Source organism: Caloenas nicobarica, chromosome 1 (genome assembly GCF_036013445.1).
Source record: "Caloenas nicobarica isolate bCalNic1 chromosome 1, bCalNic1.hap1, whole genome shotgun sequence".
NCBI classification, from domain to species: Eukaryota; Metazoa; Chordata; class Aves; order Columbiformes; family Columbidae; genus Caloenas; species Caloenas nicobarica.
Genome location: NC_088245.1, coordinates 171,018,834 through 171,045,771, shown reverse-complemented (window position 1 = coordinate 171,045,771; position 26,938 = coordinate 171,018,834). Strand labels below are relative to the sequence as shown.

The 26,938-nt window shown below is 39.9% G+C and overlaps 1 long non-coding RNA gene across 1 annotated transcript in view; it reads left to right on the top strand.

Annotated features, from left to right (window-relative positions):
- Positions 1 to 26,686, top strand: part of LOC135997620 (uncharacterized) — a 38,720-nt gene extending 12,034 nt beyond the window's left edge. Inside the window, exon 3 of the long non-coding RNA XR_010607462.1 lies at positions 23,205 to 26,686. This is a non-coding gene — a long non-coding RNA (uncharacterized LOC135997620). The remainder of the gene's footprint in view (positions 1 to 23,204) is intronic.
- The last annotated feature ends 252 nt before the right edge of the window (positions 26,687 to 26,938 follow it).

Genomic DNA, 26,938 nt, shown 5'->3' with positions numbered 1-26,938 from the left:
CAAGATGACAACAGCAGCACAGGAATACAAGGAACTCTTCTATTAGGCAATGAATTGAACAAATTTGATTAAGGTGAAGGGTTTTCCCCCCTATATTATTTTCACTGTGGGAACACAACTAAGTTTGTGGGAACACATCAGCACTTTTCCTTTTGTCATTCCTGCTCATGTTCTTCACAGCCAGCCTCTAATCCTCCTTTGATGTTCTTGCTATTTATTACAAATCATTGACAGAGCTCTGTGATTTAGAGCCAAAATTTCTAGGGATTATTTTCACTGAAGGGCCCTCTACAAATCTATGGTTAAAAGACTTCTTTTGGAGTGGAGACAAAATGTAATTCTGATGCAGACAAATTTTTGAAAACTGAGAAAGTGAGTAGAAAGTATGTCTTCCCACATTTTAACAAAGTGAAGAAGTTCTTAATTTTTTCCAGCTTAATTATTTTTTAAACAAAGGTGGCAGAAGAATGACCTAAAGTGTCTGTATTGATGACATGTATTGCATGTATTTTCTGAGGAAACTGGGTGTCATGAGACCTTTTGGGCAACTTCCACCAGAAAGCCATCTGTACTGCAAAAGATTAATGAAAACATGAAGATAAACAAGCTTTTAAACTATTTTTTGCCCTTGACCTTTCTGTGATGGATACATCAGTAAGGTTTTTATTTTTGCACTGTTACCTTCTAGGAAACTTTTGCTGCATTTACAGTTATCTGCTCCAAAATCTTTAATCAGAGCTGGTGACACGTGACAGATTGACAGGTCCTGTTGCAGTAGGAGTTCATGCAGTTTCAACTGTATCTGTGCAGCACCGGCTGTGTGACTGTGATTTCGAGCTGACAGCATCAGTCTTACCTGACAAACTGTCTGTTAGCTTCCCTGCCAAATAACATTTCAAGTAATAAGTTGAAGATAATATATTCTCAGAGCAAAATAGTCACCTATGAAGGAGCTTAAGGAACTGGTGTCTTGGCCAGGAATAGCATTTAGACACTGGGCATTTTTATTGTCAAGGTAGGGGCTGAGAGTGCAGAATCCGACAGTTGAACTTATTTAGAAGTGTGCTGCAATTTTATTGTTATAGTCCAGGTAGAGACACTGCTGAGGTATCTGAAAAGGCACAATTTGCATGTTGAAAAGATCCAATTTGCATGTTTATGAGAAGATTTTTTATTGTAATGACATGGATAATGGCTTAACTCTTTATAATATTGAAAATAAAAAGGGAACGTGTCATGAGAGTATCTTGAGAAAGAAGAAAATAGCATAGTGAATCACTCAGCACCACGTACACAGTCCAATGATCAGTTTCTAATGCTCTAGTTCACCTGAATTAAAAAAAAGTATATATATTTGAGAGGAAATATATGCCTGCCCCAACTAAAATGAAGGAGTTAGAAGGCTACGAGAATGTATAGCAACAACATTTATTTAAGCCCATAATTAACATAATATATGGTAGAATATGTAACCTGGTGCCCTGCTAAGTTCCACACTTTCCATCTTAGTATCTTCTCTGGGCTAACTAATTAACACAAAGGTCAGTGTTCTCATTTTTCCAGTATCAACAGAATATTAAAGCAGCACATCTCTGATTATGTTGGTAGATGAGGGATGCTGCGGAAGAGATGAAATTTCAGTTTCACAAAGGCTATGACCCAGGCCCATAAATTTACCAAGGGGATAATCTACTGTGCAATAAGCTTATTTTCTGAAATGAGAAAAAAGGAGCTATCATGAAAGCACATAACTAAGGAGGAATGGGGATGACCTTTTTACTTTGATCAAAGGTGCTTCTGCAAAATTCTGTGTGAGAAATCAGTTAATGGCATAAGGGAAAATGCCAAATGTTGAAACAATAACGTGTTTGTAGATGCAAATTAGCAGTACAGGTAAGTTGATGTCTTGTGGTGGGTTCTATAAGACCACAGTGCTGTTGCCACCTAGTTTAACTGGACACGTGTCACATTGGATAATGCTAGGAGAACCATATTTCTTTACCTTTTGCTCCCTTAAAATCTATAACTGGGTTAAGACAAGCACTCGACAATGCAGAAGATTGTGTGAGAACACTTGAGAGTCTTCTCCGGTTTCTGACTGCCTTCATTTGCACCAGAAATATGTGAGAAAAACTCAATATTTGTCATAAATGATTGCTAGCTTTTCTTTAGATTTTGGCAAGAATAAAGCAGTACTGATGTTAAAGAAAAGAAATAATGTTTTTCTATTTCACTTCAATTTGGGCTTGAATACTGCTGGAAGGCCAAAAGGATTCTTATTTTAACTGAATCATTTCTCCATGTCCTCCAAGTAATTGACTTCTAAGGCTGCAAGGGATCGTTCTACTCACCTCATTTGATTTCTCATTAACACCATGTAATATGGACTTTCACTTCCAGGAATTACTGCATCAAATGTAATTTTTGATTGAGCTGAACCATACCTCCCAAACTGACATTACACGTAAACATGCAAGCTAAAGAATTAAATGAGGAAATCTGATTCTCCATGTCAGCTTCTGTTGCATAAAAATGGCTAAAGGCAACTTCAGATATGTTTGAATTACTAAAAACAGAGGTGAAAGAAATTTTGTGACCCTATTTCTTCCTATTGTTAGGAGGAGGGATGAGTACTAGAAACAAGTCAAGAGAGCTCTACAGATACAATAATTTTGTGACAAGGATGCTGGATAGACTGACAGAGAGGTCCTCTGCTGGATCAGGTACTCATGAACAGGAAAGGGCTTGAGGGGGTGTGATAGCCAGTGCTAGCCTTTGCTGCAGTGATCATGAGATGATAGAGCTGAAGAATCTGAGGAAAGGAAGGAAAACAGCTATCAGAATAATTACCATGAACATCAAGAGAGTGGACTTCAGGAAAGCTTGTGCGGGGAACTGATAGACACGGGAGTCTGCCTGGAGGCTTAAAGAGGCCAAAGATTGCTGGTTGATCTTCAGGAGTAACCTCCTCAAAGTGCAAGATCAGTCCATTGTGATGGGCAGACAACTGAGCAGAAGACCAGCTTGACTGAAAGGATACCTCCTGACTGAGCTGACCAAGTAGGCAGGGATGATACAAGGAAAGTAAAATCTCAGCTCCAGCTGAAACTAGTGAGGGATGTGAAGCAAAACTAGGAAGATTGCTCCTATGTTGGTACTATGGCAGGAAAAGAAAATAATGGAAATTGAGATCTGCTACTGAATGGTGTGTGCAGCTTGATGACGAAGGATATGGAAAAGGTGGAGGTACTCAGCATATTCCTTGCCTTGGTCTGTTCTGGCAAGTAAGTTTTAGTCTTCACTGTTAATTTCAGGTCTCTAACTAGTAGCAGAGTGAGGCAGAGACAAGTGCTACCCACAGCAAAGGAGGAATGAGCTACAGCAAACTGAAAATAGGCAAGCCAGTGGAACTGAACAGGGTGAATCTCAGGTGTCGTCAATATTACTGAGGCCCATCTGTAATGTTTTTCAAAGGGTCTGGCAATCAGGGGAACTTTCTGAAGACTGTCTTCCTTCAGGAGGAGAACAAGAAGGAAGACCCAGCTAACTACGGCAGGGTAAGCCTCTCCTCAGTCCCTGTGACAGTTATGGGGACAGTCTTTATGAAAGTTATTTCCAAGCAAATGAAGAACAAGAAGGTGACTGGGAGCAGCCAACATGGATTTTTCTAGTACAAATGGTGTCTGACCAGTCTGGTTGCTTTACGTAATGAAATGGCTGGCTGTGTGGCCAAATTATAGACTGTGAGATAAATGGAGTAGACCTCAAGCTGTTTGAAAAACTAACTAGTCCATTGGGCTCAAAAAGTTACCAGTCAATGGTTTAAAGTCTAACTGGCAGCCAGTGAAATACAGTATTCTCTGGGGGTTGGTACGGGGTCTAATACTCTTTAATGTCTTCATTACCAATCCAGACTATGGGAGGCAATGTATCCTCAACAAGTTCATGGACGACAAAAAATTGGGCTGAATAGCTGGTGAGAAGTTCTGCCATTTGTAGGAACCCTGACAGATTGGGGAATGGGCCAACAAGAACCTCATGAAGTTCAATAAAGACGAATGTCAAGTCCTTCATCTGGAGCAGTGCAGACTGGGAACCGACTAGTCACATCACAGCTTTGTTGAGAAGGACCTGAGGTCCTTGTGGCCAGCAAAACGGACTTGAGTCAGCACCATGCGTTTTTGGCAATGAAGGCTAACCATGATCAGCTATGTCAGCAACAGCATAAACAGTAAGTCAAAGAAAGTGATTATTGCTCTCTGCTTGGCACTTGTCAGACCATGTCTGAAGCTATGTCCACTTTTGGACTAGGTGGTCTTCAGGGGTTTCTTCTGACTTAAATTCTTCTGTGATGGTATGAAAAAGGAAATGGCAAAGTAACGGTTATATGTATTATTTGTCACGACATGAGGGTTTTTTTTTTAAATTTTGTGAAAAATATCTCTGTACTTCATAACGTTATTAATTTCTACTTCATTATGTTTAATGAGATTTTTAGCTGAGGACATGAGATGATTTTTTGAGATGGGTAAGCAATCCGATAGCCTTAAGGCAGTAACTTTAATATGAAACCTTATGAAATCTACTGAGATAATGAAGAGGAAGAAGAATCTGGAGAATTAGTTTTTCTCTTTCGGAATGCTTGGAGAAGAGGACCTGCATGGCTTAAACCAAAGCACAAATAGGATCATATTATTAACTATTCTGGAGTGAAAATGAACCTGGAGGTAATGCCCAGAACTGTGCAGACTTGAATTGGCGTCAGTGTGATTATGTTGTCAGATACTGTAGCAAAGTAAAACTCCTGGTTCTGCTACACACTGGCTTTTTTTGTCTCATTTTTGATTGATTCAGCATGCTAACTTTCTATCTGCATCTTTGCATCAAGAAAACTTTCTTGATTTCTTTGGGTTTGCTATTAGTATGAAATAAATTGTAGAAATCAGTGAAAGTTTCATCTTTTTTCCAGTTTCTGCTGAAACATGCAGTTGATTTTGAAGGGATCTGATTATAATAATGTTGTGAGTGCCACTGAGATATTTGCATTGCAAGTATTACAGGGATATAGAAGCACAGATTTTTTAACAACTTTATATAGAGTTTCAAAAAAATGTGCTTTACCACTTTAAAATCAGATTAAATTTTTTTCAAATGAAATAGTAAAACAAAAAAAAATGGGGAGGGGAAGCGGCTGGAGGGAAACAAAAATAAAAACACCCGATAAAAATCCACATCAAATATTTCTCTGGCACTGCTCACATCACTGAGATTTTTGGTTGCCATGATTTTTTTTAGACCTGACTTGCACAAATCATCCAAAACACAACACTGTCTCGTTCTACGGGGGATAAGTAAGACATTAATTCATCTCCTAGTACTTGAAAACCATTTCTTCTGTTGGACTTCCATTGCTAAGGCTCGGCAAGACTTTCTGAGCAGGTATCTAATCTAACCTTTTAAGATAAGTACCCAGCCTGTATTGTCAAGCAGAAGTTTGAACAAAATGATTTTTTAAAAAAATTGACTTTGAACGTATGTCCTAAGATCAATGAGGCCTGACATACACTGAGGTTCTCAGACATACATCCAGTAACTCTATTTTATGGTGTAAGCACATTTAACTCTGTTAAAAACAAATTGGGATGGAAAGCTGTTTAAAATCTGGTTTTGTAACTCTCTGCCTAACTGAACCTCAGCAATCTAATTGCACCTCTCTGAGAGAATTCTTATACATCAGAAAAATAAATCACCGTCTTCTAAATAGTTCTGAAGTGTGATAGAAACCTCACATCAATTGCTCATATGTGAAATATATTAGACACAAGCAAGAAGCTCCATTTTCTGATGTTCACAGAGGGGAAGAAAATAAATAGAAATTATCTTTGATAACATAATCAATGGGTGAAGGAAAATATAATAATTGTGGCTCTTTCCCTCTTTCTACTTGATATTTGTGCACCCCTTAATTACATTCTCATTTTTTAATTTCTGCTGCTTTTTGTAAGAAATTCCTCAAACTGCTACTTTGACTGGCAAATTTCAAATGCTAAAAAAAGAAAGTGGAGAAAACAGAGAATCATTGTTAAGCACTGTCCAAAATGCTTGCTCATTATTTGCTTGGAAGGACATCTTATTTCAAAATTTAATTTAATCTTTTTTTAAAAAAAAAATTAGTAAAAAGACAAGACCTACTACTAACAGTCTGCTAAATCTCTAGAACCCTTTCTGCCTAATTCTTTATTTTCTATTTATGTTAGTATTCCATTTAAAAAAATTGTTTTCTTATAGCCTACACATGTTAAAATTACATAATCCATTCAAAGATCTAAGTATAAACTTGGTACTCTGTAGGTGTTTCTGTATGCATGTGTATAAAGAATAGGTATGTAGATATGTAGGAAGCTCAAAAATTCCATGTGGAAACACCCAGATGAAGTTTAGCAGAACACATTCCGCCTTTGAAATTGCAAAGGAAATAAGCCACGACATTAACCACGGGAATGGTTCACAGCTGCATCAGGGGAGGTTCAAACTTGACATTAGGAAGTATTTCTTCAGAGAGAGAGTGGTCAAATACTGGAACAGGCTTTATAGAGAGGTGGTCAATGCCCCATCTCTGTCAATGTTTAAGAGGCATTTGGACAATGCCCTTAATTACATGCTTTAACTGTTAGTCAGCCCTGACGTGGTCAGGAAGCTGGACTAGATGATTGTTGCAGGTCCCTTCCAACTGAAATTATTCTATTATTCTATTCTATTCTATTCTATTATGTTCTTCAGGGCTGCATCAACAGACCACTAAGTTACTCCTATTCCCAAATTCTATTATGCCACCATGTAACTTCCTATACGAATGTACTAAAAATTCAGAGACGACGTCATGTTATTCAATGTTCAGCAAACACTTTCTGCACTTCTCAGCCCAGGCTGAACAGGGAAATGTGTAGCTGCACAGTTTGCATATGTTCACTTATCATGTGAGAAGGAATACAGGCACAGGGAGAGTTGCAGACCCGCTGCTGCCCCTTCACAAATCAAGACCTTTGCCAAGGCATGCAGATCAGAATCTGAGGTGAAACCGTGCATTTGGATGGGATTTTTGTAGATACTATTGTGCTGTGTGTCTACTGTGTTACACACCAGAAACACGAAGTTACTCATTGTGGACTGAGTAGTTGTTAAGGTGATGTTTGGATCCTAAAAGGGGCTTAACTGTTGAATTGCACAATTTTAATCCATTAATCTGAATTCCACACAATCAACCTTAGTTTGGCATTTAATTTTTTTTTTTTTTTTTTTTTTTTTTTGGTCAGGGAAATCGTCTAGAATTTACGCTTCAGGTTGAGAGTAGGGCTGAGCAAAATCAGCAGGCTTGGTCATTACCAATTTAACAACTGTAAATGGTCTTTAAGGGTGGAAAGCAGAATTAGTCAGTGAAAAAGCATGTCAACAAAACTATCTTTAAGTTTAATTTATAATTTGCCCAAACTACCCATTTCAACTTTTCACAATTAAATCCTAGTGTTTTAGTGTAGTTCCTCATTATTACCTCGCAGCACCTCACATATATTACATGTGTATAACTGGGGAGTTGACATAATACTACAGATCTTTCCCATCTGGGTGTATCCCTCACGGGTATTTGAGACATGTGCTGTTAATTCTGTTGAGATCTAGCCTTTACTTATCTCACACTAAGCAGGTGTGCTGCCACTTAGTTTTGAACTCATATTTCATAAACACTACAAACAAATAAAAAGGTGCCAAAGAAAAAAGAAGTTATACTGAATAATCTTCAGTAGGACTAAAAGGCAAACTCAAATAAAAAATAAAGCAGAGCTTGTCCTTTCTTAATTTCCACTACTATTCCTTCCCACGCTTTGCTCTGTGATTCACTTCCCTGTCTCCATGTTCTTTGTTTTTTAGAAGAAAAATATAAGAGGAGCAGATTCTGCAATGGATCTGGTAGATGGAGTTCCAAATCTGGGTGGTTGGAAGGTCAAGTTGACATTTCTAAAAGAATTAAGTTATGTGACTGCTTACAATAGCAGGAATTTCAGAAGGTCCCTTCTTGCCACATGGTCAATATTCCCAAGCCTCTCCTTGAAATACAGCAGCATTCACTGCAGAAATGCAGGGCAAGAATCTGGTGTTCCTGTATTAAGCGTCTGACATGGGGTTGTTCCCTGATGGGCAAGGGAATCCTCCAGAAGGAGATCTGGCCATGAGGCCTAGGGGCTAAATTTTAGGGTTATGGGATCTCCCTTTGGAGAGATACCTCCCTGTCTTCATTAACTTTATAGGAAATTTAGGCTCTTGTTTTGGAAGGCTGTTTTGCTGGAAGCAGTATATTGGCAAACTATGTTTGTAAGTCAGGCTGACTAGATTTCATTCTAGATTTATCTTTATTTAATAAATGGTTTGGTATTGCAGTATTCATTCCTGAAGTTCAGACTTCTCTCATTCATCTTTTCAGCCTTACCACATTCAAATCTTACTTTCTCAGTAGATCAAATGCAGTCTGAAATTCCCTGGAAAGGATCCCTTTCTTCCCTCAGTGTCTCAGATGCTTTAACATTTCAATAAAAGTCCAACCATACAGCTGCTGGTAACAAACTCTGAGGTTTCAGGCAGAAGATCAGGGCCTGAGTAGTCTTGGGATACATGTGTAAGATCAAGTTAAGTCAAAGATTTAGTTAGTCTCTAGCTGCAGAAACACATACTGCTGCAGAAACACAGAATCACAGAATGGTTAGAGTTCGAAGGAACCTCTGGAGATCATCTAGTTCAACCCACCTGCTAAAGCAGGTACACCTAGATAGCACAGATTGCACATACTGCTGCAGTGGTGTTTCAGAGGCTGTATTCCTCGCCCAGATTTGTGACTTGGCTTCCTGTGAAAAGATGTGCAACGTGGGGCAGAATCCAAGCAGGTGTCATTTAAAACAGCTAATATAAAAAAATAAGCACGAGGGCATCTTGTTGCCATCTCAAGGGACCTGATCTTGGCCTCTGTCTATCTGGAGTCCATGACTGGAGATTGTCTCCTTAGGATAGGTGCCCACATTGAGTCATGCAGATACTTTAGCACACATTGCTTGCTTTCATGAGAAAAAGTACAAGGGTGAAAGGACACTTTATATGCAAGGACCTATTGGCTGGAATTCCCTTCTGCGGTGGTTTAAAGTGGTTTATGGCTGCTGCTGCAGGCAGTGCTGTGATGGGTTGCAGGGTGCCCTGAGTTTGCCCACCCCCTTGTGAAAGCTGTGTTACTGAAAAGGATCCAGGACCCCAGAAGCCAGATTGCTCAAGCTGGACTTTGGCCATTTTGCTTGCAGTACTTAATGCAGGGGACAGTGCTGGCTTGTGCTTGCTGTGGCAAGATTGTCTCTATGTTTTGTACTAAGGATGTAGAAGTGAATTAGGCAAAAAGGTGCCTAGACTAGGGCAAAAAGAGAAGAAAATAACCAAAGACGAGATTAGAAATGTCTAGAGAACTTCAAGGTGAAAAATCACATATTATGAAGGAAGTCAAAATGGAGGATTGCATTTTGTATCCAAGGTTTGCATTGTTTGGGTACCTAAACCAAACATATTTTTATGTTTTCAGTTTAGTAAATACATTTATTTGACCTAAAAGAATTGAGCACTTTATTTCTGCTTCAGTTTAGTTGGGTGTGCTCAATTCCTTTTATGTTCTTTGAAAAATTTACTAAAACTTTCAAAAGTCTTTGTCCGATGATAAAATTATATCACAGCTGTAACCCTCAAATCCAGACTGTGATACAGCTGTGGTCCAGGAAGGGTCTAGCTGAAGTGAAAGAAATTCAAATGAAAGCTACTCCTCTCTCCCTACCCAATCTTTTCCATGCTTGTTGAGTTCAGTGCAGAAATGGTAGCAACTATCAATTCAGAAATGCACACAGCACGAATTATTTTTTACCTGACAGTCAGGCATTCCTCAGTGTTTTGCAGACAGCTGAAACAAGGAATGTTTTAGTAGACTTATCTCCTTGGTCAGTTGGAAATACCATGCAAAGAGTGGCTGTTCTGTAACTGATAGGAATGTACTGCTTACACAGCAGCAGCTGTTGATTTCATCAGTCAAAATTGAGTGTCATTCAATTTAAGGCCACTTGGCATCATTACTATCTAAATATTGTACTTTTATATGCTAAGCTCACAACTTGTTCTGAAATGTGGTGAAAATGTGGAGAACTGGAAAAATGTGATGAGTTTGAACGCATAAAAGTTTGGAGAACTTTTAATTGCTAGAGCTGAAATAGCAGTGAAATTTCTCTTTATTGTTAAAGACTTAAAAATTTATCCAAAAATAAAATATGTCACATCTGTCTCCTTAATTCTCTTGGTCTTGATATAATTATTCACTTGCAGAACTAAATTATGAATTTTTAATATGGCATTCCATATATAATGTAAAATTGCTACCCTACTCAAATCAGCAGAGAGAAGAACAGGCAGTCTATCCTGGTTACTGAAAATTAAAAATGTACATCAGATGAGACCACCAGTCATCTGGGAAAATTCACTCAGAACAGAGAGTCGGCATAGTGCCTTTGTACACATTATGCCACACAAAAGTCTGGAAAACTTCCAGTGACATCAATAAGAGCAGGTCAGGTGCGAAATTCAGAATTAAAATTACCTTCTTTTATCCCTTCCTGAAAGCCCCCAAATTCTTAAAGTCTGGTGTGATTTTTGACACAAGCAGCAGAGTTTGAGATCCAGACTTTAAAAGAAGAATCAGTAGAAGAGGTTCTAATTCAGTCTCCTTGCTTTGATACTTTCATGAGAGCTACAAGAAGTCTGCTGCTAATAAAAAGACATTTTGAGTTACCACTGAGAACTCGGTTTCATCTGATGTCTGAATTCAAATGGGATACTGAAATGCTGAATGCAAATGCTGTCCACTAGCAGGCTACTTTCACTCTGATTTTGGCACCAACCTCTATTACCTTAAATTTTCAGCTGGACTTAGTTTGTTAATAAGATGCACTCAGGTCAGAGGGCTTACAGCATGTGCAGAGTTTAGCAACTCACGATTGCTGAATCCAGTTCTAAATGCATGCAGGTCTCTGCTCTATAAAACAACTTTCAGTAAAAGGCTTTCACTAAATTTATTCACTAAATCTGGGATTAACCACATCTTTAGAAGCTACATTTTCAAGAGGCAGTATCGGTTCACATGTGCAGCATCGCCTATGCCTCCATCTATACAATTAGGTTTTTTTTAAAGGAATTATGCCCTGACCTATCAAGTGATGTATTATTTCTACAAAGCTACATGTGTATTTCTTAGAGACAAATTAAGCTCTGAGACTGTCTTTAGTTCTGGAGTGAAAGGATGCTTCTCAAAAAGCAGCTTCAGCATTAAATATCCCTTGCAACAATCTTTTAATTGGGAGACAAAAACACTTGGTCAGAAAATTATCAGTTTCCTATTATAAGTGCACCACTTTAATGTTCTTTGTGCTTCTGGGCTCTGGTTTTAATTTCAAGGGAGAACACTACATTATCAAATTTATATAGAAATAACATATGGTGTTTTGTTGCTATGGAAATATAGATCCCTATTTCTTCATTTATGAATAATAATAAAAGTTTAATTGAATCAAGTTACATTTTCCATCCACCATTTCCTCAAGGTAGCCTTTCATGAAGCCTTTGTATACACTCAATTTAAACTACTTTATTGCCCTCTAACAGGATTTTATGTTCTACTTGGGTTTTCTTGTTAAGGCTCTAAGCATTGATTTTAGCTTATGCTACGCTACTGGCAAACATTAATGCATAAATGCAAAATGTGTATTTTTTTTATTAATGCAGTCAAGCAGTAGAACATGATGCCCAGACAGGTTGGGTGGTCTCCACCCTTTGAGTTTATCCCAGCAGATGCTGCTTGGAGCAGGAGGCTGGATCAGAAACTGGTATTATTCTGTGATTCTTTTATTTGGGTTCATCTTATTTGTGGATCCCAAGACCCTAGTTTATATCAGTTGCTGCAGCTTGAAAATGTAAAATAGGAGTATGTGAAGAATTTTTCCAAAGTCTCTTGTATCTAGTTTAGGAATGTAACTGGTGCTTCTGAGAAAGTCTGTTCTCAAAGGTTTCATCCTGGTCTCTCATTTTACCTTATTTTTGTTCTTAGCTTTAATTTTATCATCTGTATCACTTGAGGTCATAGCTTGCAGTGAATGACATTTTCCTGGGATCATTCAAGGAAATTCTTAGGCACTCTGGTTGTTATTAGCCTGCCTTTATTTCAAATTCCATTTAGCGATCAGATGTTGTAGTCCAGTAATGCCATATGATGTTATTCCTTCCTTATTAGAGGAGTCAAGCTCTAGGGTTTAGACTGTCTGAAAGGAACAGGAAGAAGTGGCCTCAAGTTGCCCCAGGGGAGGTTCGGATTGAATATTAAGTAAAAATTCTTCATGGAAAGGGTTGTGAGGCATTGGAACAGGCTGCCCAAGGAAGTGGTGGAGTCACCATCCCTGGAGGTGTTTAAAAGATGCATAGACAAGGTTCTTAGGGACATGGTTTAGTGCCAGTATTGGGTTAATGGTTGGATTCAATGACCTTCAGGGTCTTTTCCAACCAAAAGGATTCTATGATTCTAATGACTGTCTTGGAACGCATCCTTGGAGAGAAAGACACAGCAAAATCAGTACTTTGGCTTCTCAGAGTAGGAGCTGAGCACTGCAAATTTTCTCTGTGGAACAGTGGGCATTTTCTAAATGGACCATTTAGCAACTGAGGTTTTCTATTTTTTATGTCTATGTAGAGGATGTTTTTATATGTGATGTCTTTGTATATATAAAATCGTATTAGAATTATACATAGAATAGAAAAACCTCCATTGTTTCTCATGTATATATGCAGAAGATTAAGGGCCTCACAAGTTTTTTTGTAAAGACACTGTAGTGTAAATTATTACTATATGGTGCAACTCTCCTTGCACCTGAAATTCAATGATAACACATATTCCTGAATGCTCACTACAGGTCAGTTAAAAATAAAAAAGAATATTCCTCCCTAAATTGTATTCTATTTCCAGGATGGGTATTCCAGATTAAAAAAGACTATTCTTAGTGGTCTTTCTTGCTATCTCATTGTGGTACATACACACATAAATATAGATGTATCTCATATGCAAAAATAATATAAATAAAAACACTGTATGTTTGCAAGGATGTATGTTTAAGTGTGTAAATATACAGATATATACATGTACACACACAGCCATACAGAGACCATACCTAAGGGCCTTTTTTGTACTATATTCTGTATTTCCAGGATTCCAGGCAATTATTTGAGACTTTCAAAATAGAGTGATCTGTTAAGGGGGAGTTTGCCTTTATTATTCTGATCTGTCATTTCTTTTATGTAACAAGCCAGCTGTTATTTGAACAGCATCATCCATTTCCTCAATGGAACGATGACACTACAATCAGCCTTCATTATCTTCTCATGCTCTTATATGAGAACTAAGTGCAGAGGAAATACTTTGTAATTACTCTAGGCAGATTTCCCACATGTTAGAGATGCCATAGATGGGATTAATGAATATCACTTGAAAAGGTTGAAGTAGACAAAAACAAAATTAGGCTTCAGTAATCGCAACATGCAGATGGGTTGAAATGCTAGTGGGAAAAAATCCCATCAGCAATTAAACTTGCTTCTTGGAACAGCAGATGTACATAGTCTTTTACTGAATACCGAGTACACTTGAGAGGAGGTTGTAGAGGAAGAATGCTGAAATATATACAGCTCTGCTCAGGCAGGGTTGGGACGAGTGACAGGGTTGTGCTTATTTTCCTTAGCAGGCAGTAGGACCCCCGTGTCTCTGCTCAAAAGAATTCCGAACTTCTACTAGCTGATGAATGCTCCTCTTACCACTTCTGCTGCTTTCTGCCATGAAAAGCTTTTCTGCCATCAGAGGCCTGTTAAAGGACAAATCTAGAACAGCAACCGTACGGTACATATTGGCCCTTTAATCTCTGAAGGGTACCATTAGTTCTCCAAAGGAGACATTTCTCAAGCCCTGTTTTGCAGCTGGTAATGGCACAAGAGTGTCTCTGCTAGCTTCCTCTCCAGTTAATCTTCAAACATCTCACTGAAAAGAAAAGCTGTAGAACTAAAAACCACCAATAAAATGAATTTAGCCACCCAGAGGACTTGCTATGAGTCACCAAGCAGGGAGCTGCAATCTAGAGAGGTAAATGCATCAGTGAACAACACAAGTACTAAATCGGTAGTTTCAGTTTATAGGGCTGGGCTTTGCAAACAACAGGCTGTAGACCAAATCTGACTTGCAAGGTCCAAACAAAAGGTCCACAGTCACCACTGCAGTGTTCCTCTTGATAAGACAGATGGGGAAATTGGGAAGGGTAAATGAGCAAGGACTCAAGTTCACAGGGTTTCTACTTGTGCTGATTTTTCATTGATGGCTTTTGTTCTCATGTATTCTGTTGGTCATCATTCGAAGCAACATTAGAGAATTTTAGAGTAAGTATTCTATCTCCTTAATTGCAGAAAAGCAGACTTCAGTCCTTTTTGGTTGTAGCAGGTGGAATTGATTTGACTGTTACAGAGAAATTGCCATCTTTGACCTTGCACAAAAGAAGTGCTGTGATTTGACCCAGTAGTTAAAAAATCACATTTTACCGTTTAAAGTAGCTTCTTTTCTTCTCTAAGGGCAAACTTAAGTTCCCTTCTCCCTCTTCTGTGCTGGGAAGAGGTTAGATTCCTCACTCTCTCCACTTACCTTCCAGTATGTGTGGCAGATGAGTAACTAACTCTTTACACTTGTCTCACCGGTTTTTTGCTGTTCCCCAGCCACAGCGAGACCTCAGGCTGGATCCAGAATCTGACACTCTGGACGTGATAGGCAGAGGTGTATACAGCCATAGGTACATACGCATATGGAGGGAGGTGCAGCATTACAGAAATAGCCAGTCAGACAAAATCTTAGCCGTGATTTGATCCCAGTCTCTGCAATAACTTCAGCTCACATCTTACACCTAACACAGTTACTAATGAAGATTAATCTTTTGGGATAGCTTAGTTACAGTTCAGAAGGACTGATCTGTCCCCATACAAAATCAACTGTGTTCTTGATAGCAGTTGTAATATATCAAATACTATGCTTGCCACTAAAAGGTCTGTACCTATCACTATTATTTCCTCTTTGAAGGATGTGGGAAAGCATGTTGTATCCCAACTACTGATATGCTTGAAATCTTATTAGGGACAAAAGGAAACAGTTCATATACATATATGGAGCAGAGAATATCTTTTTAGGCTGATCAAAATCATAATAATCTAACCAAAACACAGCAAACAGTTAATCTTAGTCAATTCCAATACTATGAATACTAATAGTTCAAGGAAATATCGAAAAACCTCATCAATGATATTCTTAAAAATATTAAAAAAGAAAACTTAGTAACATCTATCCCTTTTTCCTGGAGTGATGCTTACCCTTCCAGTGTCCTATGGGCCACACAGCCAACAGTTCCAGCCTTTTTCAAGCAGAGGGGTGTGCATGAAGAGGGTAAGGTCCATGATGAGTCCTGGGCATCCTGCAGTCTTCAGGTGAAGAACAACAGGGTGTTGGGAGTTCCTTCCTTCTTGATCTTGGGGTCCACCCTGGGGCTATTTTTACATGTTTTCTTAATAAGACCTGCTTCTACTCACTGAGCATCTCTCAAAAGCCTCCTCCACCTTCAGTGAACATAAAGGGCTGTTGTATGTCACACAGTGACTACCTAGATCTATTTGACCCTTACCACACAGTATCTTCAGAAACTACAACAGGTCAGGCAGTAATCCCTTGGTTATTGCTAAAGCTAGCTCAGGCCCAGAGAAGTCCTGAGTGCCTCCACTGCCAGACCCATGCCAACGCTATGATCTTGTGTGACTAATGGCAAAAATTGGTTTTACTGACATACTCTGTCACTACGTGCTTACTGGTGGTGAACAGAAGCTGTTAACCAGTGACTATTCAATCTGTGAATATCTATGTGGAAGTGGTGTAAAGGTTCCCTCTGCCACCCTAATAAAATTATCTTCAGGTTTTTTTTCTCTTTGATTTGTGCAGCACCCTTCTGTTTCATTCTGCCTGTAGGGTCAAGTGTCTTTACATGCAAATGCAAGCAGACTGTTCCTAAATATACAGTATGCTACAACTTTGTGAAAAATATTTAGGAATCACAACTGTTGTGAACGTGCAGCACCCTGATTTGGATTGAGACAGAGCATACAATAAAAAACCTACTGGTTGACGTCAGGGATTTATGGAGTTTTCCACAGGAGGAAAAACTAATCCAGTATTTCCTCTATCAATTTGCTGTTTGTCAATTACGTTACATTATGTTATGTTACGTTACGTTATGTTATGTTACGTTACGTTACGCTACGCTACGCTACATTACGTTACGTTATGTTATGTTATGTCAGTATATATTTAATTATTATGGCAATATCCTTTATTGAACTCTCATTCATTTCAGAATCTCACTTTTATTTTTGGCTAATGGTTGATGAATTAAAACACAAGATTTAGAAATGTGTTGTTAGCTCTCATGACAGTGTCTCCACAAGAAGCTGAACTTCAGTCCCTGGAGAGGTCTTAACAATCTGGCAGTTGGATTACCTTGAGTGAAGCCCTCTGAACATCTGCCACACACACCTTGTTTTGTCTGCAGCCTCACACACAGCTTCCCATCCCTGCACAAGTCTTTCAAGCATGGATAAAGAATTCATTGCAGAGATCAGCAGATGGTTTTCATTGTTATTATTCCTATTGGCACCAAAAATGCTTAAATCAATGTGCAGGCTTTGGAACAGCATTTCCTCCTCTATTTCTCATTTTGTTTTGACAGTCATTTGAACATCTCCAGATTCCCAGATTAGACTCAGTATGTGGTTTATCTATTTCGTCAATACTCTAACAAAGAAAAGCCTATCTTCTGCTTTAGCCAGTCCCCCTCAGTCATTTCTGAAAGCCTAGCAGTTATGATATTAAGTGTGCCTCTCACACCCTCTTGTTATCATCTCAGATTGTTGTCTGCATTTAGTGTCAGATAATAAAAAAAAAATCAGAAAAGTAGTAGATTTGAGGTTGTTAGCATCAGTTAGCAATCAGCATGCCTTATGCTTCCTATTATAAGACTTCTTTTCAGCTGCTTGCAAGCCTTCCTTGATTTAGCTGTTTTCAACTCAAATTTTCCATACTGAATGCATGTTTCTGCCCAATAGATTTATTTATTTTTAAATCAACTCAGAAATAGTTTGGTAACAGTATTGGAATGGAAAAAAACCCATTTGTTTTGCTCATGTTAAAAGATTCAGCCTTTTAATTTATTTGTTTTTTTTTTTTTTTTTAGAAGACCCATCTCATACATATGCATTTGTGTGTTTTGGCAGGCATGTATCTTTTCTCTCTCTGGAAAAAGCTGCTCAGTTTTTGCCTTTGAAGAGCCACAGCTTATGTCCTACAGTTATCCTCTTTCTACAACTTCGCGGGATAAAGTCTCCCAAAATCAGAGCTGTGGCAGGTCTAGCCTGTGGTTGAATGAAATTATGCTTAAAATTGCAGTTGTGGCCTATTCTAATTGTGCCAAGACCAGGTTCCAGATCTTAAGGGTCTTTTCTTTCCCGTGTGCTTGGTAACGACTTTCTTGTTGGGCCCAAGAAACCTGGAGGAAGACCTTGATTTATTCATATGCCAAGGGGTTAAAAAAGCAAGGAAAATTAGGGGTGACCGCAGAACAGCACATGGGAACAGAACCTGGGGCATGAGATGAGATGTGAGGCTGCAGATGGTAGAAGCTTATGTTGCAGGCGGTGGGGAAAGTGGGACTGGAAGTGGGGAGAGGAATAGTGGTTTTTGCCAGGGCAAGAGACTGAGGGTGAAAGTGGAGGTGAAAATATGGAAGAAGAAAATTAAGGTCTACAGTGTAAATGTGAAAAAAAAAAAAAAGGATCTGCAAGCAGATTGAGCATCTGGATGAGAAGTGTCAAATTGGGAATCAGTGAGCCAAAGGACAAAATGTAATGGGATGGGCAGATATTACCTGACACTGAGGCAGGGTTCAGGGGCAGGGAAAAGGAATGTGGGTGTAGAAGATCCATGGGTGAAGAGATAGGTGAAAAAAAATCTGGCAAAAGATCTGGGCACTCAAGATTCAGTACTGGCAAAAGGGAAGTGGTCAAAAAGTTACAGCATGGCAGGGGACTCAGTAGGTGGTCCTAGCTGTTTAAATGGAGAAAAAAGAGTTGTTCAGATAAGGAGACTTTCACTTCTATTTAGCATTACACTGTGCTCGGTATAATCCACGTTTCTTGAGTTCAGCCTATTTTATTTTCTGTTGTCAAACCTACATGAATCACTGTTATTGCTAAGTCCTTGTTACCTCAAATGGCAGAGTTGGTAAAATTCTGATTGTTACAGTTTACTTTCTTAAAAACCTAGATTCTACACAAAAAACGCATCCTGCACACAAGTGCATTAAAAGAACATTTTTTAAGATTGAAAAATCCCTGTGAATGAAAACGTTATTAAGTACCAGAGCAAAGCCTGCTCATGCTGAAGTGGGCAAACAATCTGCTTTTATCTTATGTGTCTTTGCTGAAGTGTCTGAGAGATTTTTGTTGAAACGTGCCAATATAAATTTGATCTGTGGAAGAACAGGGTCTGAGCCTAACTAGAAACATGAGCATGGAACAAGCAATAATAACGTATGTTACCAAGCTTCCCAGAGCAAAAAATGTTTTGCAGATTAATTATGATCTCTTTGCACCTCTGTAGTTCAGTAGTTGATCAGATCTGGCACTGAAATAGTGCTATCATTTTTAAATTAAAAGATTGGTCAGGAACAAACTAGTGAAGCATTTACTTTTCTATCTCCCTGTTCTCCTTCTACCATGTGCTCCACAAGCACAAGGTTTTGTACAAGCTCAGTAAACCACTTGTAATCTAAACTGTGATAATTTGGTTTTGAATAAGTCACGTGGTTGGGGTTTTTTTTTGGAAGAGTAATGAAAAGTAGTTGGCAAGATGACAGCAGATGTAAAACCCAGGCTGAAGCTGTCAGCATGGATGCAGCAGCGCAGCTGCTTCCTTCCTGCCTTTGGAAAGGTCAGGAGAATATGCAGACAGCTCACACAGCGTGTAGATGTTGCTCAGGACTATGGGCTGCTTAGACAGGAGCGTGAGTACGACACGAAAGCGAACAGAACACGCAAGCACAAAATTCGTGGAGAAACACATTTTAGCCATGACAAGCGCCTGCGGGGCGGACAGGCGGTCACACCTCACTTCTTCCGACAAGTGAAAGGTGCTGGCTCACCTCTGCGGACGCCCCACCGCGAAGCAGAGGGTAAAGCCCGCTGAAATCAATCAAAGCTCATTTACTTCAACGTGCTTTGAATTGGGTCTTAAGACAGCACATCCCCTTGGATTTTCTTCTTATGCGAGACTGCAACGCACAGCAGGCCAGACTGTAAAATCCCTGAGGGACATTGCTTATTTGACATGTCTTTGCACAGCACCGTGTTTATTTCAGGTCCTACTTCACCCCTAATTTATCCTAATTTTAAGCAATTAGGAACAATAATTAGGGACACGATTCCCCTGTAGTTTCTCACAGAGACATCCTAAAAGAGATTTAGCCTGTTTAAGACCTGAGTCATCCTTGTTACTGTCTCTATTTGTCCCAGGCTATAATGGAAAGTGAGGACAACCTGCCTCCTCATTTGGGTGCCCTGGTTGGATTTCTGGAATCTGGTGGAACAAGGGGCTTGAGAAAGTTTAATGAGTCTATGTACATCATGTATTAAAGCTTGAAAGATAAAGGCAGGAATTAAATTCTCTAGTTATGATCTGGATTAAATAGCTCAAGAAAGGAGAGTGGTGATTTGAAAACTCTGTGAATGTTAAGGGAAGCGATGGATGAAATCGGAGTCCCTGAGTGCTTTCTGTCCTTTGACAGCCACAGACAAAGCACAAAACGATCGCCTTGGGACATATCAACTTTTTTCATATTAACGAAGGTTTACCCCCTATAAAGATCTTTTTATTTTACGTTTTCAGCAAGCATCGCATTATTTTATTGTTCTCTGCTGCTGATGTGGCAATCTCATCCTGTTAGCCCTCTAGATATATTAGCAATCTTAAAATGCCATTTTTCTCTTGTGAGAAAATTGCAGAGAAGAAAGATCTCCTCTTAACTCTTGCTGAACCAACCAAAATGTATGTTTCTTTTGTCACTCATGTCAGCTTCCTGTATGTTTTGGATGACTTTGCTTTACAGCCTGGATCAAAGTCATCAGCTCACTTCATGGAGATAACAAAAAGTTGTCCAGCGATATAATAGTACATCCAGTGATACCACGAAGAGGCCAACTAGAGCTTTTAAAAAGTCAGTATCCCATTCTGATATAATACAGTTTTAATTTGACTCCTATTAATTTTTTTAATCATTTTTTCTGGGTGTAAATTCCACCCTTGGACAGGTAAGATTGCTTTGTCTGATTATGGGTATATGGAAATAGAGTTTCTCCTCTAGTTCACAATTTATTATTTTCTTCCTTTTTATCCTTATTCTCCCTATATTTTAATTTCAAATGACTTTATATTGCCAGACTAAGCTCTCTCAAATAATTACTACCCTCTTACACATTTTCTCTCAGGTATTTATTGAACACAATCAAATTATATTTCATTTTATTATGTTAAATTCCATTATTTATCTCCCATTTACTCATTTAGTAGAAATTGAAAGTGCTGAACTACTGGCATCCCTTACAGCTTTGCAGTGAAAGCAAAGCTATCCACACAGCAATTATTTCCATAAACAGAAGCATCTTATTCAGAACAAGGCTCAGCGTGCCAGTCCATCACCCTGCTCTGCCCCTGGTCCTCAGCAAAGGAGTGCTGATGAGCAGCTGGCAGCACTCAGCATACGGAGAGATCTGCAAGCAGGAGGGGTGGAGTGGGTTGCAGGAAAGCCAGAGCAGAAACACTCATCAAAAAGCAAGGAAGGCAAGAAGCTAAAGAAAAGGGGAGGAATAAGCAAGAGATAAGCAGTGAAGAACAAAGCCAGAAAGGGAAAAATCAAGGAGAATGATAAACAGAGATGGAAGAGAGGAGAAAGAGAGAAGATAAGGTAACAGATGTAAGCATCAAGGAGAAAAATAATCAGCATATTCATTACAATGTCTATTGCATCCTGAGGAACATTCTCTGTCATATGAACATCCCAGAATCTACATGAATTTTAAATGGGGTAAGACAGGGTATCAATCAAATCCACAACACCAGAGTTTCTGAGGCCATGATTTTATGGAGGAGGCTCCAGGGAGATCTTCTTGTGGCCTTTCAGTACTTAAAATTGGCCTATAAGAAAGATGGGACAGACTTTTTAGCAGCGCCTGTTGCGAAAGGACAAAGAGTAATGGTTTTAAACTAAAAGAGGGGAGATTCAAGCTAGACATGAGGAAGAATTTTTTTGCAATGCGGGTGGTGAAACACTGGCCCAGGTTGCCCAGAGAGGTGGTAGATGCCCCATCCCTGGAAACATTCCAGGCCAGGCTGGACTGGGCTCTGAGCAACCTGATCTGGTTGCAGATGTCCCTCCTCATTGCAGGGAGTTGGACTAAATGAACTTTGAAGATCTCTTCCAACCCAGACTGTTCTATGCTTCTATGATTCCATGATGCTACGATACAGGAAAATCTGTCTTCAGATTCCCAGCACCAGATCAAACTGTTGCAGCTGCAAATAGTGAAACACTGATCTCATTAATGCTTGCTCTGCTGGTTCAGATTAGTGCAGAACTTCTGCTATGTTAACTTTGTACTGTTAACAGGCTTTATCCTGTGTCATCTGTCCTCCCACAGCTGATATAAAACCAGCATAACAGCATAAATCTAATATAAAGTTTGTGTTGCATGCTCTGGCTAATTCAGCGGAAATTTGTTCATGTGTTCATAATCAAATTTATAGTGCTGGTCCAGGAGGGCATAGATGATGTAGTAAATGGTCTTGATACGCTGCAAATGTTGTTATGAGCAGAAGGGAACATACCATGTACTAGTAACTAATTATTTACCCTTAGTCCAATTAACATTTTACCAGACAAAATTATTAACCCTATTACAAATATATATACTCATTATTCAGATGAATACAGAGACATCTCATCAGCAATAGTCTTAAAATTGTTTGAGTCTGCTTGGTGTTATTTCACATGTTTTGCCAGCAAGATCTGCCTGCTTCTCCTCGGTTCCCAGGGGAAGTGTGAAAGCTGCTCAGCAGCTTCTCCCTGCCCCACCTGAAACAAAGGGCTCTTACTTATCCCACCATGACTATCTTGGTTTGTCAGGCCTTTGCCATGTGCAATATTCCCAGAGACGAAGTTACAACAGATCAGGCATTAGTCACTTGACCACTACACAATTATTAAAGCAAGCTAAGCCCAGCTCAGGCCAGGGCAAGGCTGAAATATCCTTAGATCCTGAGCTGTCAGGTGAGCACAAAGCCTGCAGACTTTTACTAGTGACAAAAATCATGTTTACTGGGGTATGTCCTCAGTGTTGTGTGTTTGTTCAAAACCCTTTGTAAAACTGTGTAATGCTCTGTGAATTTGCTTTATAATACTGGTAATTGAAAACATGATCAATAGGAGCTTTCTTTTGCTTTTCAGCTGACAAATCAGCTGTGCTGTGTACCTGTGGACTGATCTATTGGGGTTCCAATGGCTCATGTTTAAAATGATGGAGGTCTGCACTTATGTGCTGCTATATGAGGAAATATCCCTGATGCACCTTTTCTCTGTAAAGCATTTAGTTCAGCCAACCCTGCAGAAATCACAAAAGGCATTAGTTCCATCTCAATTATTGCAGTTGGGTTCTGTTGGGATCTAAATTTATTTCACAGCAGTATGTATTTATGTGTTGTTAACACCTGATTGCTGAAAGTACCAGGCTTAGGAAAGCATCTCTGCCAATTTCAGAGGATGCCTTGAATGATGGCTTCTGGTCTCTACAGAAAAATGGGCAAACAAAACCCCATGAGGGAAGTGCTGACAACATCTGCTGTTCTTACCTTTATCAAGCTGCAAATTTTGGTTACAAACTCCCCTCACCACCTCCTTCCCCCTCCTTTTTTTTTGCAGGTCTGCCAAGCTTCAGTAAAGAGCCCATTTCAGAGCTCAGCAGACGGCGTTCCTCATTGTTATTCCTACTGGTACCCAGGGGTGTCTGAGTCCATGGGCACGAGAATGCTTTTGCCCACTGCTGTTGTGGTTCCACTTTGACTTTAATTTCTAAGTATCCATACTGTCAGCATAAGCTGAGATACATCTTAATTAATAATACTTCACATGCAGGATTGCTCTTGACAGTTTTGAAGTTGCAATATGTATCTGTATATAAACGGATTGCTCATGCTCCTTTTCAAGTGTGTCAGTAGAAAGCAGATCATACAGGTGATCCTTATAACCTGGTGAAAAAAGCTGAATCGCAAGAGCCAATATACTCACTGCTGCACATAGGAAGAAAATTATTATTAGAGTCCTGCCTACTTCAGTGCCCATGCTGTAAGGTGATTGTGTTACTCCTAGAAGTATTTTGCAGAAGATCCCATTATCTCCATTTTAGAGACAGACAAACTGACTTTTTTTTTCCTGTGTGACTTGCTCAAGACAATTTAAGCAAATCTGAAAGCAAAGTACATCTTTTAGTTTCCTATGACACGATCTGTGTCCTCTACTAGCCTTCAAAAAGCAGACTTAATTTTGAAATTTCTTAATTTGTTATTGGCTTGATTTTGCAGTCTTCATCAGTTGTAGTATTTCAACCCAATATATCCCAATAGAAAGATGCCTTTCTGTTCCTGGATGGAAATATGCATTAGTATTTGTCCTGGTTTTGTTAAAAACAAGACCAGTTCTTTTTCAGTGAAGTCTGGAAACCATTGTGAAGGAAGATGAGGAAGAAGGGCAGGGAGAGGTTGTTTCTGGAATAGAAGAAGGTGACGATGAAGAAGAATCAGAGGAGGAAGAAGAGGGTCCTTCTACATCAAAGCAACCAGAGGGTCTTTCTACAGCAAAGCAATCAGTGGGTCCTTCTAAAGCAAACCGACCAGCAAAGGACAAGCTAATAGAATGCTCCTTATTTCTGAAGGAGCTGAGGACTGTGAAACAAGACTTTAGCCGTCGTGAAGGTGAGCCAATTGTCACTTGGCTCATTCGATGCTGGGACAGTGGGGCTAATAGTCTGGAATTAGATGGCAGTGAAGCCAGTCAATTGGGATCCCTGGCCAGAGATGGTGGCATTGGTAAGGCAATTGCAAAGAAGAAACAAAATGAAAGCCTCTGGAGGAGAATTTTGTCGGCAGTAAAAATCAGGTACCCTTTAAAAGACGATATCATATGCTGCCCAACCAAATGGACTACTATGGGGAAGCTATTAGGTATCTGAGAGAACTGGTTGTGCGAGAGATAATTTACAGTGACCCACAGACAACTATAGGTCCTGATGAAGTGCCATGTACCCGAGGTATAATGCAGAAGTTTGTGCAGAGTACACCACTGTCTTATGCCCGCACTTTAGGATTACTCACCCTTTCAAAAGACGATCGATCAGCGGTGGGTGAAGTAGCAAACATGTTGTGGCAGTATGAAGACACTCTTTCTTCTCCCCTACAAGCCTGTGTCGCAGCTGTGGAGAAACTGTGTGACAAACTGTCCAAGAGGGAGGATAGATCATACTCATCACATGCAAGGGCCTGAGCCACAGCTATTAGGAGAAGATGACCTTCTGCAGCAACAGCTCGAGAGAAATGGAATACGTCACGAGGTGAATTGTGGTTTTTCCTGCGTGACCCGGGGGAAGATATGAGTAATTGACATGGAAAACCCACTGCTGACCTACAGGCACGAGTACGTGAGTTGAAAAAGAAAGCTCCCAAAAGAAAAGCTGCTCCATTTTCCAGTGGGAGGCTTTCCAGCCACAGTAGGAGGGATTCTTGTGTCTCCCTACCAGAGACTGTGCAAAACACCAATTAGGAGTGCCCTGCCTCCAGCCAGGTGGAGGAGAGGGACAGTGACAACTGAGTTTATTGGACTGTGTGGATTTGATGGCCTGCAGAATGCAGGCCACAGTTCGACTGCCCCAGGGGTGGAAACACAGCCCTACTATCTGCCACGGACTGATCCAGACTGCACTGGAATGAGGTAAAAGCCATAAAGCTGGCATTGGACGTCGCTGAAAGAGAAAAGGGGCTACTACTTTGTCTCTATACTGACTCATGGATGGTGGCAAATGCCCTGTGCGGGTGGTCAAAGCAGTGGAAGCAAAATAACTGGCAGCACAGAGGCAAACCTATTTGGTCTGGCCCATTGTGGCAGGACAGTGCTGCTTGGCTAGAGAACCTGACTGTAAAAGTACGCCGTTTAGATGCTCATGTGCCTAAAAGTCGAGCCACTGAGGAACATCAAAACAACCAGCAAGCAGGTCAAGCTGCTAAGATTAAAGTAGCTGAAGTGGATTTGGACTAGCAGCGTAAAGGTGAACTTTTCCTAGCTCGGTGGGCCCATGATGCTTCAGGGCATCAAGGAAGGGATGCAACCTATAAATGGGCTCATGACCAAGGAGTGGACTTAACCATGGACATTATTTCACAGGTCATCCATGATTGTGAAACATGTGCTGCACTCAAGCAGGACAAAAGGTTAAAGCCTGTGTGGTATGGGGGTAGGTGGTTGAAATATAACTATGGGGAGGCCTGGCAGATTGACTGTATTATACTCCCTTGAACCTGCCAAGGTAAGCGCTATGTGCTTACAATGGTGGAAGCAATCACAGGATGGCCGGAAACATATCCTGTGTCTCATGCCACTGCCCGGAACACTATCCTGGGCCTTGAAAAGCAAGTCCTGTCGTGACGCGGTACTCCAAAAAGAACTGAGTCAGACAATGGGACTCATTTTAAAAATAGTCTCGTAGCCAACTGGGCCAAAGAACATGGTATTGAATGGATATATCATATCCCCTATCATGCACCAGCCTCTGGGAAGACTGAGCGATACAATGGTTTGTTAAAAACTACTCTGAAAGCAATGGGAGGTGGAACTTTCAAAAATTGGGAGAAGCATCTGGCACAAGCCACCTGGTTAGTTAACACCACGGGATCAATCAATCGAGCTGGCCCTGCTCAGTCAGAGCTTTCACATACAGTAGAAGGGGATAAAGATCCTGTGGTGCATGGAAGGAACATGTTAGGAAAAGCTGTCTGGGTTATTCCTGCTTTGGGCAAAGGCAAACCCATTCGTGGGATTGTTTTCGCTCAAGGGCCTGGATGTATTTGGTGGGTGATGCTGAAGGATGGTGAAGTCCGATGTGTACCTCAAGGAGATTTTATTCTGTATGAGAATACTCAGTTTCAAACTGTATGAGGGTAATTGCTGTATGATACTAACAGTGTTCCATAAGTGTCTTTCAGGTTGATGCAGTAGTGATGATGAACCCTGAGCTAGCCTCATCGAGTGGTGCCCAGTAAATTCCCTGAGACTGACATTTCTGACCTGCAATTCCTGGGCATGAACTGCACTAGATTACACACCATCTCTCCTGCCTAGAGAGAGACTGCTGTGATAGACAGAGACCTGCAGTCATGAACTAGTGATATACTTATTTGTGTGTATATATACATTTGAAGACAGGCAGAAAGCAGTAGTGATTTGGGTATGACTTCAATGGTATGGAATAAGAGGTGGAATGTCCTGGTTTTGTTAAAAACAAGACCAGTCCTTTTTTAGTGACTTTTCCTTTCAGCTAAGTTCTTCTGAGTACCTTCTAAGTGACTGCACATTTTTTCTCGGACACTGTGCTCGGTGCTGATAAGATG